This window comes from Rhinoderma darwinii, assembly GCF_050947455.1.
Source record: "Rhinoderma darwinii isolate aRhiDar2 chromosome 12 unlocalized genomic scaffold, aRhiDar2.hap1 SUPER_12_unloc_6, whole genome shotgun sequence".
Taxonomy (NCBI): Eukaryota; Metazoa; Chordata; class Amphibia; order Anura; family Rhinodermatidae; genus Rhinoderma; species Rhinoderma darwinii.
The window spans coordinates 143,993-160,086 of record NW_027461877.1 but is presented as its reverse complement, the minus strand read 5'-3'; the positions used below and the strand labels follow the sequence as shown (position 1 = coordinate 160,086).

Below are 16,094 nucleotides of genomic sequence, written 5' to 3'. Positions count from 1 at the left end.
GGTGAAGCAGCGTCCCCCGATTGTGGCATTCAGGTGGAGAATAACTGGGGTGGTGTTGGTGCTTGTGGGTGAGATGGGTGCGGGTCCCAGAGTCTGGACGCCCATCCATCAGACATTTATGGCATATCTTGTATTTTATAGACTTTAATAGAATAAACCATTTGGCAGCCAGTTGTAGTTTTGTGGGGGCATTAATTCATCGAGTTCATCCAGCCCTGACATAGAGAAGCTGCAAGCAGCAAGAGCAGCTCTTCAGGATCAGACTGAAGTCCCAGAGAATCCCGATACTAGGGGGGGACAGGTTTACGGCAGTCTTAATAAATTGCCCTTTTTGTGTCTGTGATGTTCACGTCATCCAGCGTTGTGTGTAGTGGGAGACTCCCAGATAATATGACGTCATGGTCTACGATGACGGTGACCAGTGCAGGTGACATCTATGAAGGTGCACGTCCACTTTCCACAGTGTCAATCTCTTTTTAAGATCAGGTATTTATTTATTTTTGGTATTTTCTGTAAAGCTACTCGGCTCGTTGCCTTGTCTAAGAGGGGACGTCTTGTGCTCTGCAAGTTACATCAGAAGGAAAGCAAAGATCAGCGGCATGGATTGAGCTGCGTGATCGCCGGACAGAGGATCAAAGAGATGTTGTCTGGAATTGGCTCCGTGTCAGAAAGGTGGGAAAAAGATCAAGACTTTTAATGGGAAAATAAAAGTGTTAAATGATCGGTGTATTTGTATAATATTTGCTGCAAGTTTAGGCTTCAGTGGTCACTCACTTTTCACCAAACATTGTATAAATGGATAGTACAAGTGAATATAATAATCTTGTCATATATCAGATTGGAGAATCCGGCTTCTTTCCTTTCCCATTCTCCCCTCCTAACTGTTTACTCTGAATTTACTGCTAAATACGTCCCCTCCGCTGCCCATAGAGATGGCCAAAAACAAACATTCCCTGTAAAGTGTCTCCTGGTTCTGCTGTTGGGTTCCCTCTCCCTTGTTGCTTGGGGCACTAATGAGTGGCCGTCGTCTGTCTGTCTGTCTATCGAGCCCAGGTAAGTAGAAAGCAGGTCATACACATTAGATGTACGTCGGCTTAACCCGCCGATTTCAGCAGGATCGGCCGACCATCTAATGTGCATGGCAGCGTCCCGAACCACCCCTGACGGCAGATGTCGGGGGAGAGAAGGGTCAGGCACGTTGAATTTCAACCTCCCCGAACCTTTGTGCTGGTAGCAGATCAGCCGCTTCCAGAGAAGTCTCGCAGCAGCTTTCTCCCTATTGACAAGACGTGGACACTCGGCCGCGCCATAGGAAAGCTGTCGGCCGTCCGCTATGGTAAGAGTATGGCCAGCCTAGGACTCTGGGTTTAGGGAATTTAACTTCATGTAATATTATGGTGTGGAGTTTGACTTTAATGTCAGATACAATATTAGTAGGTGCCATTCAGATTTCTAGGGTCACGAGTTCTGCCTGTCGTGGAGTTACAGCCACTATTGCTGCCGTGGATAAAACAAGTCTCCTCTTTAGTCATTTCTGTCTCTAAGCAAAACTACTAGACGGCTGCGAAGCCAAGAGAAGAAAATGGGACGTTTATGAAGAGTCATGTCTCCCAATTGTAATACTCGGAATGGCTGCGGGAACATTTCCTCTACCCCCACTGCCCGCTGTGCTGTCCTATATAGTGGAGACAGCACAGACGATTCACTCTCCTCTCATCCTCATGAATCATCCATAGAGAATCACTCACATTTATTCTCTCTTCTCTGGGAAGACATTTAACTAGTAAAGTACCAGAGCATGGAGAGAACCCGCTGTAACCGAGGGGAACGTAGAAATGCCTATAGATTCTCCTTGTGTGGAATTGGATGGAAGTTGTCAGTCGTGACTATTCCGCCCCCTGCTGTGTGTAATGTGTACTGCTGAGAGACACCAATGAATGTGGCTGCATTGAAGAAGTTCAGAATAGTATTTTCTGAGCACACAATTCACAGTATGGACGTGGATGGCGTTTTATATCACAGCCATCTGCAATCATGCCCACGATACACAGTTCTTCTTTGTTTAGCACGGGGGCACTTCATTGTAATGTTATGTGTTTTGTATAAAGAGTGTCCACAGATGACAGAGGGCCCTGTGCAATGCAGCATGGGGGGGGGGGCCCCATTTCACCATCAAACCTGCATCTTCTTATATTTTTAAAATAAACGATTGTATAAGAAAATAAATCTCTGGAAGATGTTCAGGTCGTCTCTTGATTTCCTCTACAATGATGGGTAACATCCCTGGTGGGCTGGTGCAGTGAATGGGGTTGATGAGAAGTTCCCTAGTGGGCTAGGGGTAGTGAAGGGTTAACTCCGTGTACTGAACCCTGTGAGATTCCCTCCTCTTTCTACTCCATCTGTGGCTGTAGACGGCTCCGGTATACAGAATCTGCATTATCGGCTCTCACACAATGATAGAGGCTTTGTGATTGGCTGACTGGGATGATGCAGCGCCTGTGTAATCTGTGAGGGACCCGTAGAGAATGTGGTTTTCCAGTCCTAAGAAATTGCTGGCCTATCCTCAGGACAGCCCATCAATACCAGATCAGTTAGGGGTCCAACTCTCAGCACCCCCGACAATCAACTATCTTGAAGGGGCCGCAAATGAATGGGAGAAGGCTGCACTACTGTGAACCACCGCTACGTGTGTTGGTGATTCACAGTACAAGCGCCACTGCCCCTTCAAAACAGCTGATTGGTGGGAGTCATGCGAGAGACGATCTTCATTACCGCTCCCCACTCTGGCCAAGAGATGAGGCTCCTGAACACAGGACCCCCCTCTAATAATAGGGTGCATGAATAGGGTTTTTCTAAGCTGGACAACCCCTTGAATTGTAGATTTGCTACTCAATACATACATAGTGTAACGCTATATCCATGCGTGTTACTTTTCCCTCTATTTTTTAGCTTCTCTGCATTGAAGACTGTAGCGGATGAGAAGAGCAGGTCCTTAACAAGACTCAACCAAGTGATGTCATTGAGCCGGGAGCTGCTGTCCGGGCAGGGGACGATCTGTCCCGTCAGATGTGCCATCAGGGTGTCCTGGACCCACATTCTTCAGGAAGCCTATATGACCGTATACTGCAATTTGGAAAACCAGAGCGACTACATCTTGGAACATGGATGGACCTTATGTCTCCTCATAAGTACTGACCCAATCACCTCTTATTCTTTTCCTGGGGAGACCAAGGAATTTGCATTCCCATTACCTGGACTTGGATGTAACAGCCTGGATTTCCCTATAAGATGTGGTGCTCCTTATTTGACAGTGTAAATGGGTTTTCTGCAGACGGTGGTGACTCTTCAGAGCCCTCCGTGTCTTCCTCACACAATCATGGGGTCTGCCGACCTCTACAGGAGCACATCATTGACATATTGCAATGCCTGCGTACAATCCCCCGGGCTGCCTATTGCTCTGCAGCATCACATACTCTGCCTGAGGACGCAGTGAGAGCGATTTGGAAAACATCTCCGGAAAGTGACCAATGGGGGAAATCCTCTGCGACTGTTTGTAACCAGAGACTTCATTCTACAACGCCTTTTAAAGCTTCAGTTCGATTGTCGGCCGTGCTGTTGGATTGTTCCTTACAGAATAAACAATCAGGTGAGCGACTGCTGTGTATTATATCTGTATTACGCACATTCAGGGGGAGATTTATGAAAACCAGTGCAAAGGTAAAGGGGAGTAGTTTCCCATCGCAAACCAATCAGAATCCAACTTTCCTTTTTCAGAGGCCCTTTGGAAAATGAAAGCAGCAGCCTGATTGGTTGTCAAGGTCAACGACTCCACTTTTCCAATGCACATCTTCCCATAAATATCCCTCTTAGTCTTCCTCTGGTGCACAGGGTGGCTCAGTGGTCAGCACTTACCTTGCCGCTCCGTGGTCCTGGGTTCAAATCCGACCAAGGACAAGGTGTTTGTATGTCCCCCCTGTATTTGGGTGGGTTTGCTCCAGATATTCTGCTTTCCTCCCACATACTGATGGCTTCCTATAAAATAGTCCATTGCAGCAATTTTGAGCACATTCTGTGGATTTTATAATCTGCAGCGTGTTCATTATTCGGTGCAGATCTTTTCCTGAGCGTGTGAACAGGGTATAAAAGACTTAGTTTTATGATGAATATGTAGGATATGTTTCTGTCTTTTTCCCTCTGCTCTGCTGTGCTGCACTGGCTGCTGCCAGAGGTGCTGGTAAACCAGGAGGATGTACAGGAGGTGCAAGGTGTGACCCCAGATGGAAAGGAGCTTTGTATTCGGCTTCTAGAGGTCAGTCATTCTGTATACACTTTAGTGATAACTGTGAGAAGCGATCCTGTCCGCATCGGCCAATATTCCTGCAGAACGAGTCCAATACCAAGTGACATTTATTACACAACGAATTACTGCGGTTCTGAAGGCCAAAGGAGGTCCAATTTGGCCCTTGTCAAATTCGCTCAGCTCCTTACTCTAGTCCATTTTTCCTGCTTCCAACATCAACTTCAAGACCTGACTGATCACTCACTGCCTAAGGCTGGATTCACAAGAGCATGTTCGGTCCGTAAAGGACGGAACGTATTTCGGCCGCAAGTCCCGGACCAAACACTCTGCAGGGAGCCGGGCTCCTAGCATCATAGTTATGTACGACGCTAGGAGTCCCTGCCTCGCCGTGGAACTACTGAAAACATGATTACAGTACGGGACAGTGTCCGGCAGCGAGGCAGGGACTCCTAGCGTCGTACATAACTATGATGCTAGGAGTCCCTGCCTCGCCGTGGAACTACTGTCCCGTATTGAAAACATGATTACAGTACGGGACAGTGTCCGGCAGCGAGGCAGGGACTCCTAGCGTCCTACATAACTATGATGCTAGGAGTCCCTGCCTCTCCGTGGAACTACTGAAAACATGATTACAGTACGGGACAGTGTCCGGCAGCGAGGCAGGGACTCCTAGCGTCGTACATAACTATGATGCTAGGAGTCCCTGCCTCGCCGTGGAACTACTGTCCCGTATTGAAAACATGATTACAGTACGGGACAGTGTCCGGCAGCGAGGCAGGGACTCCTAGCGTCCTACATCACTATGATGCTAGGAGTCCCTGCCTCTCCGTGGAACTACTGTCCCATATTGAAAACATGATTACAGTACGGGACAGTGTCCGGCAGCGAGGCAGGGACTGCTAGCGTCCTACATAACTATGATGCTAGGAGTCCCTGCCTCGCCGTGGAACTACTGAAAACATGATTACAGTACGGGACAGTGTCCGGCAGCGAGGCAGGGACTCCTAGCGTCGTACATAACTATGATGCTAGGAGCCCGGCTCCCTGCAGTGTGTTCGGTCCGGGACTTGCGGCCGAAATACGTTCCGTCCATTACGGACCGAACATGCTCGTGTGAATCCAGCCTAAAATATCCCACCCTTGTCAGACGCCATTGTAACCAGATCATCAATGTCATTCACTTCCACTGTTAGTGGTTTTATTGTTATGGCTGAACGTTCTATGAGCCGGACAATTCAACAAATCCTCGCCACAAGTGTTGTCCTTGTGACATTCTCATCGGTAGTAAGAAAGTATTGAATAACTAATTGTCCATCCTTTAGAATGAAAACAAAGACCAGATCCAGTGTAACTTGGATTTAGTATTGAGAGATCGTCTTCCTATTTTACGGATGTTCAGCCATCACTTTTATGTTGGAAATCGTCATGGATTGTGTTCACTGCGCTGACGTTTGTGATGTAAATCACCTGATGTGTAGAAATGTTTGTGTTACCGGTTACTCCCCTATTATCACCCAAGTATCAGATCTAAAGACAGAGGATTCTTTATTTTCTACAGCCAAATCCAGGCCAGACATAGGTCCTCTTATATATGTGCTCCTTCTTCCTTTAGGTGTCTGTGGAGGAACGTTCCTCCCATGGATCCATCCCAGCTGTGGAGATGCAGATCCTGAGCTCCCACTTACATGTTGTGGCTTCTCTACATCTCGCAGTTATCAGCCGTTACAAGGTAACATTGTAATAACGCCACACATAATTATTTATACTCCAATAGGAGACAATGTTATTGTGTATGGCATTGCCACTAATATTCACTGACTGGCCACGTCATTAGAGAGACCCGTCTAGTAGCGGGTTGGACCTCCTTTGGCCTTCAGAACCGCAGCAATTCCTTGTGTAATAAATGTCACTTGGTGTTGGAATCGTTCTGCAGGAATATTGGGCGATGCGGACAGGATCGCTTCTCACAGTTATCGCTAAAGTGTCCTGCCATAGGGTGAACACTGCCATGAAGGGATGGATTTGGTCATCACAAAGCTTATGTAAGCCGTACTGTTCAAGCCACAGAGGACTCGGGGTGTGCCAAAGAAACGGCAATATTACTCCACCAGCCTGACCTGTTCACACCTGACAGGACGGGTTCATCCATTCATGCTGCTTTAGCCAAATTCTGAACCTCTCCTCTGCACGGAGCAACCAGAATCTGGATCATCTGACCCGGCGATGTTCTGCCACTGCTCAGTGGTACAATTTGTGCCGTCTTTTGCCCACTAGAGTCTTGTCATTGTGTTTCCCTTAGAGAGCAATGGCACCAGAACTGGTTGTCTGCTGTTATAACTCCTCCGTGCTGAGGAACCATGAGTTGTGTGTTCGGACACGTCTTTCTGTTCTTCAGAACGATTCCTGACATCCTCCTCTGACCCCTTTTGTCGACAACTTGTTGACGTTCACCGGATCCACTGTCGCTGGATGTTTTCCTAGATCACACCATTATCTGTAAACTCTCCACACCGTTGCATGAGAAAACCGCACAAGGTCGTCCGTTGTTAAATCACTGGTCCAGGCTAGTCTAACACCGATGACCATTCTTTGTTCGAAGTCGCTCAGATCACTTGATTTTCCCATTTGAATGTGGATTCACACTGAAACTGATCCACAGAAAGCGTTCACTCCGGGGTCACGTGTCTAATTTCCATACAGGGAAGCTCCAATGGTGTAAGGATCGGTGGCTGTTCAGTGTATCTTCCTAAATGGCGATCTCTGGTGCGAGGAGCCATCACTTGTCTACATGTGCTCGCTGCACGATCCAGTTACCAGTCTCCTGTCCAATGAATGGGAGACATCCAGGGAATCCTGTTTATATCAGAGCAGACCTGACTAATCAATCCTACAGGGGGCGCTCACACTCAGTCAGTGACTTTATGCAGACGTGGTGTCTGAGATGAATGGTCAGGAACATCATGATGACAGATGCTATAGATGTAACCGGCAGCGCTGCACATGCTCAGTTCTTACATCTTACCAGAAGGAAAATGTTTCTGTGCACAATGTCTCATTCTTCTTCCACCCTCATTTTATCTCATTTTGTTTCCTAGATTTTACTGCAACAAAATAATCCGAACACCGACAGTCGTTCCCCTGATTTGAGTTTGGGGAAGATTCAGCCGCTGTTCAGCGCTCATGAGGTAAGTCATTCGCTCTTTGTTGCGGTTTTAAGGCTGTAAATTTATATCAAATTCATGACATTTAAATGAAACATATAACATAAGGCAGATCATTGAGGGTAAAAATAAAGTGTAAAGAAATGTATCTGGAATAATCAGCGTATACCCCAATGCGTGTAAAATAAACATAGATAATAGTGGGGGGGGGGGTCACCTCTTTTCATGTAAGAAACAATGTCTATATAGGTGGGGGCTCGGCATAGAGGAGTCCCCAATTACTTGTCAGATGCAGCTTTTTACCCAAGTACCTGATAAGTAGGTGATCAGATCTTCATGTACATCCCAGGATTCAGTGACATTACCTTCATAGCGCTGTAACATTCCGCGGCAGCTTTAGGCTACGTTCACACGTAGCGGATTTGCTGCAGATTTTACAGGATTTGCAGTGATTGACTTGCAGTGCGGATTTTGAAATTCACAACATGTCAACTTATGCTGCAGAATGGTTACGTGATTGTTGCAGATTTTCCTGATTGAGTTCAATGGAGAAATGAATATCTGCAACAAACACCAAGTGTTGGGTACAGGCAACAAAAAGTAGAGAAAAAAAACAACAACCCCATTTCCACTTAAAAAAATCCACCTCCCCGGGCTGCAGATCACATGGGACGAAACATTATACCAGGAGGCCGGCTGCATGGAGACCGGCCGGGGGTGTAGGGTGTCATCAATGGCTGCATGGAGAGCGGCCGGGGGAGTAGGGTGTCTTCAATGGCTGCATGGAGAGCGGCCGGGGGAGGAGGGTGTCATCAATGGCTGCATGGAGACCGGCCGGGGGAGTAGGGTGTCATCAATGGCTGCATGGAGACCGGCCGGAGGAGTAGGGTGTCATCAATGGCTGCATGGAGAGCGGCCGGGGGAGTAGGGTGTCATGGCTGCATGGAGAGCGGCCGGGGGAGGAGGGTGTCATCAATGGCTGCATGGAGAGCGGCCGGGGGAGTAGGGTGTCGTCAATGGCTGCATGGAGAGCGGCCGGGGGAGGAGGGTGTCATCAATGGCTGCATGGAGACCGGCCGGGGGAGTAGGGTGTCATCAATGGCTGCATGGAGACCGGCCGGAGGAGTAGGGTGTCATCAATGGCTGCATGGAGACCGGCCGGGGGAGTAGGGTGTCGTCAATGGCTGCATGGAGACCGGCCGGGGGAGTAGGGTGTCATCAATGGCTGCATGGAGAGCGGCCGGGGGAGTAGGGTGTCGTCAATGGCTGCATGGAGACCGGCCGGGGGAGTAGGGTGTCGTCAATGGCTGCATGGAGACCGGCCGGGGGAGTAGGGTGTCGTCAATGGCTGCAGCGCCAGAGGGGGGAGTAGGGTGTCGTCAATGGCTGCATGGAGACCGGCCGGGGAAGTAGGGTGTCGTCAATGGCTGCAGCGCCAGAGGGGGGAGTTTTGTCGTCATCATGGTTTTCTTTTTCATCTCTCTGCTGTTCTCCGCAGCGGTAATTCCAGGCAAAAATTTGCACCAAATGAAACACGATTTAGTGCAGACTTTCCTACGGAATTCCCTGCTAAGTCTGGATCGGATTTGCTGCAGAATTTTCCTCAGCCGATCTGATTAGTGTGAACATACCCTTTAAAGGTTTTTTCAATTTTTGTTAAATTGGTCTCATCTTCGGATAAGCCATCATAATAAGATTGGTAGGCGTCGGATTCTCTATCAGCTGTATGAAGGGTCTGCAGTGCTCCGGTGAGTGCTACACCCCCTTCATTGTTTACACTGCTCTGTATTTTTAGAGGCGACTGTGCCTGGGATTACATCTGTCCCGTTTACTTGAATGTGATGGAGCTGTAGTGATCCGTAATACCAGGCACAGCCGCTAATAAAAGTACGCCGCTGTGCCTGGTAAACAATGAAGGGGAGGCGGCGCTCACCGTACTGCTGCGGCCCCTTCAAACGGCTGATCGAAATCAGGTTCCGTCCTGAGGTTAGATGAGAATTCCAGTCTACAAACATGAGCGCCGCCTGACAGTATGGAGACGTTTCTATTAAATATGACAATGTAATAAAAAGACAAGCAGCTTCTTATTGAAGAAACGCGCCCGTCCTTGTCCTCAGTGTTGTCTAGCGTTTTGATCGCTGGTATAATACACTGCATTGTGCCTCTGGCAGGGCCTTGTAGGCTACCGTACATAGTAGACCAGGGGGCCATTGTTAGGCCTCCGGTGGTCATAGCATGGGTCTAAGCTGGGGTCTGTACTTTTTCTAGGGTCTGGTTTGGAGTCTGATTAATTTGGGAGGTCTGAATAATTTAGGGGTCTTACTTTTTACCCGAGTTCTCTCATTCTGGGACATCCTATGAAGTACATGGAGCACGCACACTACATACCTCTCAAAGACTATACAGGAGCACACCCAATCCATACCTCCCATAGACTATATAGGAACACGCACACTACATACCTCCCAAAGACTATACAGGAGCACGCTCACTCCATACCTCCCATAGACTATACAGGAGCACGCCCAATCCATACCTCCCATAGACTATACAGGAGCATTCTCACTACATACCTCCCATAGACTATACAGAAGCACGCTCACACCATACCTCCCATAGACTATATAGGAGCACGCTCACACCATACCTCCCATAGACTATACAGGAGCATGCTCACTCCATACCTGCCAAAGACTATACAGAAGCACGCTCACACCATACCTCCCATAGACTATATAGGAGCACGCTCACACCATACCTCCCATAGACTATACATGAGCACGCTCACTCCATACTTCCCATAGACTATAATAGAGAGTGAAGTGCAGCCAGCTATCTGGTTTTTAACTATCGGCTCTAATGTGTACAGTGGGGGATCAGACACCCCCATTTTCATGATTAGTGGTTATACCTGCAGTCAGGCTCCTCTAATCAAGCATTTGTGGTGTATACAATCAATATCCGCGATTAGTGTGTGATATGAAGCTGTATTGTGCCCCATGTTGTGCAGTATTGTGTGCTGTATGTTGCGCCATATTATTGTTTAGAGGCCGCAGACAGGGCGACGCTCTGATACACTCTGCTGGTGGGTCCTTTTGGGCCCCTGCCGATACTGAAACTTCCAGTGATGTCCTCATCTAGGATTCAGACACGGTTCAGCACATCAGTAGTCTTCAGCTGTTGCAAAACTACAACTCCCAGGGCATGTTTTTGATATCTGACCCCATTCTGTTAAATTTGATGATGACACGTCTCATGACATAGCTGCGACCATGTGACACCTCTCCACTTGGCACCCATAACCCATGGTGGAGGGTGTTTCCCATGTGGCGATTACATTAGCTGTGAAAACATTGAGCGATTCTTCTCTGGGGTCATATATTACACCATTGGCCTTGGCATAAACGCAATTTTGGGTGAGAGTCCATGAACCCGTATGTAAATGCCTGTGTTGTATGTTTTATGGGTGCGATTCTACATTTTAGAAAGTCTGTGGAATTGACCACATTGATTTGTGAATTCTTTGAGGTGATAGAAACCTCCCCAGAGGGTGTAGTGTGACCCTCCTGCCTGTATTCTTGTACCATATTACATTTTATATGGCCGCTCGGGTGTAACGGTTCACTGGGATACGCATCTTGTGATGTCATCCAGAATGTGGGCAGATTCTATTTCTCTGCACTGTGAAGAACCTGAGCGTGATGTCATGAGGGGCGTGGCCTGTAATCTGGACGTGTTCCGTTTCCACATAATGGCCAACCAGTTATGACATCAGAAAGTTTATAAATTGGGGTCACACATTGACCACGGTGTCAGTTTCTCTTGCTGGCTCTCATCATGGAGGTGTCGCGTAAGAAGAGGATGTTGGTGAAGACGTTTCCCAAGATGAGTACTGTAGAGAAAATGGAGGTTGGCGGACGCCAATTTCCTGATGATGTGGAGATGGAGGACCTTTCGGGGGCTACGGTTATCATCAGGGCCTCAAACCCCCGGAAGAGAAAGCGGCCATTTTAGTACCATCTGCCACTCGGGGCCCATTTACCATCAGGGCCCCAAACCCCCGGGAGAGAAAGCGGCCATCTTAATTCCATCTGTCGCTTGGGGCCCATTTACCATCAGGGCCCCGAAACTCCCGGGAGAGAAAGCGGCCATCTTAATTCCATCCTTTACTTAGGGCCCATTCACCATCTTTAGGTGAGGTAAGTGCCGTCCACTGATGATCTTCTCCCCTCACATCTCTTCTACAGCCGCCTGGGCACTCAATTTCTGATTTTTATTTTGCAGTTGTCACCCCAACATCGTGGCCTTTACCACCTAAACCATCTGAATTTCCCATGAAGACTCCTCCAGTGCTGAGAAGCAGTGACGAGCAGAACAGAAGCGAGATCCGGTAAGTCTGACGTCCTCTGCTCCGTCTTCATCTTCTGCTGGTGAAGGTTTTGTGAATGTTTTTTGCTTATTGGATTTTTCTTTTCTAGGATTCGACTATGAAAAATGTGAGAAACATGAAAAACGTCCCGGTCTCTTCTGATCCAGGACTGAGCTGTGTAAAGGTGGACTGACGGCCATATCCACATGTGAAGACGGACCCTCCCCCTCTTCATCTCACCAATCACCGCTTGTTAAGGGGCCGGAGCCACAGAAGACATCGCAGCAACTCTACCACATTCTACAATAAATATATTTGTTTTACACATTTTTGTGCTTTTATTTTTATATTGGAGAATTTATCCAGGGAACCTTTCTTCTACGGGGATCATAAGGGTGTAGAAAAGTCATAGGTGTAATAATCTGCAGAATATATCACTGTATCTGTCAGGAGTTAGAGAGGACAGAGCAATGTTCTGCAGATCTCTATAGAGGTCCGTGGTGTAATAATCTGCAGAATATATCACTGTGTATCTGTCAGGAGGTAGAGAGGACAGAGCAATGATCTGCAGATCTAGAGAGGTCAGTGGTGTAATGATCTGCAGAATATATCACTATGTATCTGTCAGGAGGTAGAGAGGACAGAGCAATGTTCTGCAGATCTCTATAGAGGTCAGTGGTGTAATAATCTGCAGAATGTATCACTATGTATCTGTCACGAGGTAGAGAGGACAGAGCAATGTTCTGCAGATCTCTATAGAGGTCCGTGGTGTAATGATCTGCAGAATATATCACTATGTATCTGTCAGGCGGTAGAGAGGACAGAGCAAAATTGAGAGAAAATTTATAAAAAATAGCATTTTTCAGAATTTAAATGCATCTGCTTGTGAAACAGACGGTTATTTTTTTTCTGTAACACGGAAGGTTTTACCAGAGAATCACTGCTAAATATGTATTGTCCAGATTCTGCAGTTTTTACAAATGTCCCACATGTGGCTCTAGTGTTCTCGTGGACCAAAACACAAGCCCCAGAAGTAAAGAAGCACCTAGTACATTCTGAGGCCTCTTTTTTATTAGAATATATTTTAGGCAGCATGCCAGGTTTGAAGAGGTGTTGAGGTGCCAAAGCAGTAGAAATTTCACAAAAGTGACCCCATTTCCGAAACGTATTATTAATTTATGGTTGTTATTACAATTTTGACCCACAGTTTTTACACAACACGTATTTGAATTGGGCTGTGAAATAAAAAAAATGACATTTATTCCAATAAGATGTCATTTTTGATAAAAATGTCGTATTTTCACAGGGAACAAAATACCCCATTTTGTTGCCCAATTTGTCCTGAGTGCAGCAATACCCCATTTGTGGTGATAAACTGCCGTTTGGGCCCATGGGTGGCCTCAGAAGGGAAGGAGCGCTGTGTGTTCTTTGGAGAGCAGATTTTGCTGAATTGGTTTTCGGGTGCCATGTCGTATTTGCAGAGCCCCAGAGGTATCAAAGCAATGGAAATCCACCAGAAATGACCCCATTTTGGAAACTAGACCCCTCAAGAAATTCATTTATGGTTGTTATTACCATTTTTAACGCACTGTTTTTTCACAGCACCTATTTGAATTGGGCTGTGAAATTTAAAAAATGACATTTTTTCCAATAAGATGTCATTTTTGATAAAAATGTCTTATTTTCACAGGGAACAAAATACCCCATTTTGTTGCCCAATTTGTCCTGAGTGCAGCAATACCCCATTTGTGGCGATAAACTGCCGTTTGAGCCCATGGGAGGCCTCAGAAGGGAAGGAGCGCTGTGTGTTCTGTCACGGGCAAAGGGTATGTGGACCCACTAGGCTGCTCCGCCGTAGTGGGGGGCAGCTGACCAGGTCACAGTCTAAGCGAAAGTCAATGGCAGACAGTAATGCTTGGGTACCTGCAATAGTCCAGACGGTGGCTGTGGCTTCAGCACGGATGGAGGCTGGTGCGGCAAGTGGCGCCAGACGTTGCCGGGCAGTATCCGATGTAGCAGAAGACACTGGACGTGGCAGAAGACACTGGACGTGGCAAACGACAGCAGGTGCAGTAGACACGACTCCAACGCTGGTAGGCATAGGAACTAGAACAATACTTAATACAGGAACGGGTAACAGGGCACGGGTAACAACTGGAACGGGGAAACACTAAGGGACCATTTGCGAGACAGACTGGGATAGACTAACAACGCTCAGGCAAGGATCAGAAGGCCTGGGGCCTTCTTATAGACCAGGAAGTCATGGCAGTTCATGATGATGACGATCCTTTTGTGCGCGCGCTGGCCCTTTAAGACACTACGGGACACAGCAGGACGGAGCGGAAGTGAGCGCTGGCATCTCCTAGGAAGGAGACAGGGGCCAGCGCTCACGAATCCATGACTGCGGGCATCGGGAGGTGAGTAAACCCGACGGCCCGCGGCCATGGACGCTACATGTTCTTTAGAGTGCAGATTTTGCTGGATTGGTTTTCGGGTGCCATGTCGCATTTGCAGAGCCCCAGAGGTATCAGAGCAATGGAAACCCACCAGAAGTGACCCCATTTTGGAAACTACACCCCTCAAGGAATTAATTTATTTGTGTTGTGACCATTTTGACCCCATAGTTTTTTCACATAACTTATTTGAATTGGGCTGGGAATTCAAACAAAATTTTGGCTGAAAATGTCTTATTTTCACAAGAAATAAAATACCCCATTTTGTTGCCCAATTTGTCCTGAGTGCGGCAATGCCCAATTTGTGGTTATAAACTGCCGTTCGGGCCCATGGGAGGGCTCAGAAGGAAAGGACCACCATTTGGGGATTTTATGGTGCGAAGTCATGTATGCAGAAGCCCCTGAGGTACCAGTACAGTTGAAACCCCAAAGAAGTGACCCCGTTTTAAAAACGACACCCCTTAAGGCATTCATCTAGAGGTGTAGTGAGCATTTTGACCGAAGACATACACCCCATAAACTGTAATGTGGGTTCTCCCGGGTACAGCAATACCCTCAATGTGGCTGTTATCAGCTGCCTGGGCATAGCAGGGCTCAGAAGGGAAAGACAAGGGGGGATAAGCTGTGCGGAGTGCGTCAGGGTAAGTAAAACGGGTAGATTAAAAACCAAGGGATGGATGATAAATTTTAAAACACTTTCATACAGAGCTCTGGTTTTTCGGGACACGTGTTACATTGATATATTGTGTCCTCCCTTATCCCCCTCTTATAGCAGACTTTGCACCTCTTTTGACTTTTTCCCTTCTTGACAGTTTGGGGAACTTCTCCTGGAAAGTGTTGCCGCCCTGGTACGATGCGTGTGGTCCCGCTTCCAGAAGTACTGGGTGCCCCCCCTTCTTGGTCCCTAAAAATTAGTTTCTTGATAACCACCTCTTGAAATTCCAGGAAAGTTCCCGTCTGGCCTGCACATCGACGTAGCACGTACACATTGTATAATGCCATCTGTATGAGGTGCCCGGCCAGCTTCTTATACCACACCGCATGGCGCTGTAGGGCTTCAGGACTTGATCTGACAAGTCCACCCCTCCCATGTACCTATTGTAGTCCAGGATGCAGTCTGGTTTGGGGGTCTCTGCACTGGTACCTCATACAGGTACATGGGTACTGGTCTGGCATCTCTCTTGTCTTGTACGTGACACACAATATGTTGCTGCTAGATTGTGCCCTGCTCTCACCCCTTCTGAGTGTTTGCCCATGGTCATTTATAGTGCACGGTGAACGCCGCAAAAAATAAACTAAAAAACATTGTCAGAATTGCTTGTTTTTGGTCACCCGGCTTGCAAAAAAATTTAATAAAAAGTGATCAAAAAAATGGCATGTACCCCAAAATGGTACCAATGAAAAGTACAGATTGTCCCGCAACAAATAAGCCCTCACGCAGCTCCGGTGGTGAAAAAATAAAGACGTTCTGGCAAAATGTGCAGTGTTTTCTAAAAGCGGGTAACATCCGACACCATTTATCAGTGCGACACCGGCCACACATCTATGAAGTATTATTTATTTACCGCATTATTATGCCCTGATGTTCTCCGCACAGATTACATGCGCCCCCACAGTATAAACTGAAATACCAGCGAAACCCAAAACAGAAAAACTACCAAGCAAAATCTGCGCTCCAAAAGCAAAATGGCGCTCCCTCCCTTCTGAGCCCTGCAGCGTGCCCAAACAGCAGTTTGTGCCCACATATATGGCATCGCCATACCCGGGAGAACGCGCTTAAGGCTTTATCAGGTATTTGTCTTCAGTGGCAC

At 47.4% G+C, this 16,094-nt stretch overlaps 1 pseudogene; it reads left to right on the top strand.

The window, feature by feature from the left end:
* The first annotated feature begins 408 nt into the window (after nucleotides 1-408).
* LOC142698198 (Fanconi anemia core complex-associated protein 100-like) lies at nucleotides 409-12,155 on the top strand (annotated as a pseudogene).
* The last annotated feature ends 3,939 nt before the right edge of the window (nucleotides 12,156-16,094 follow it).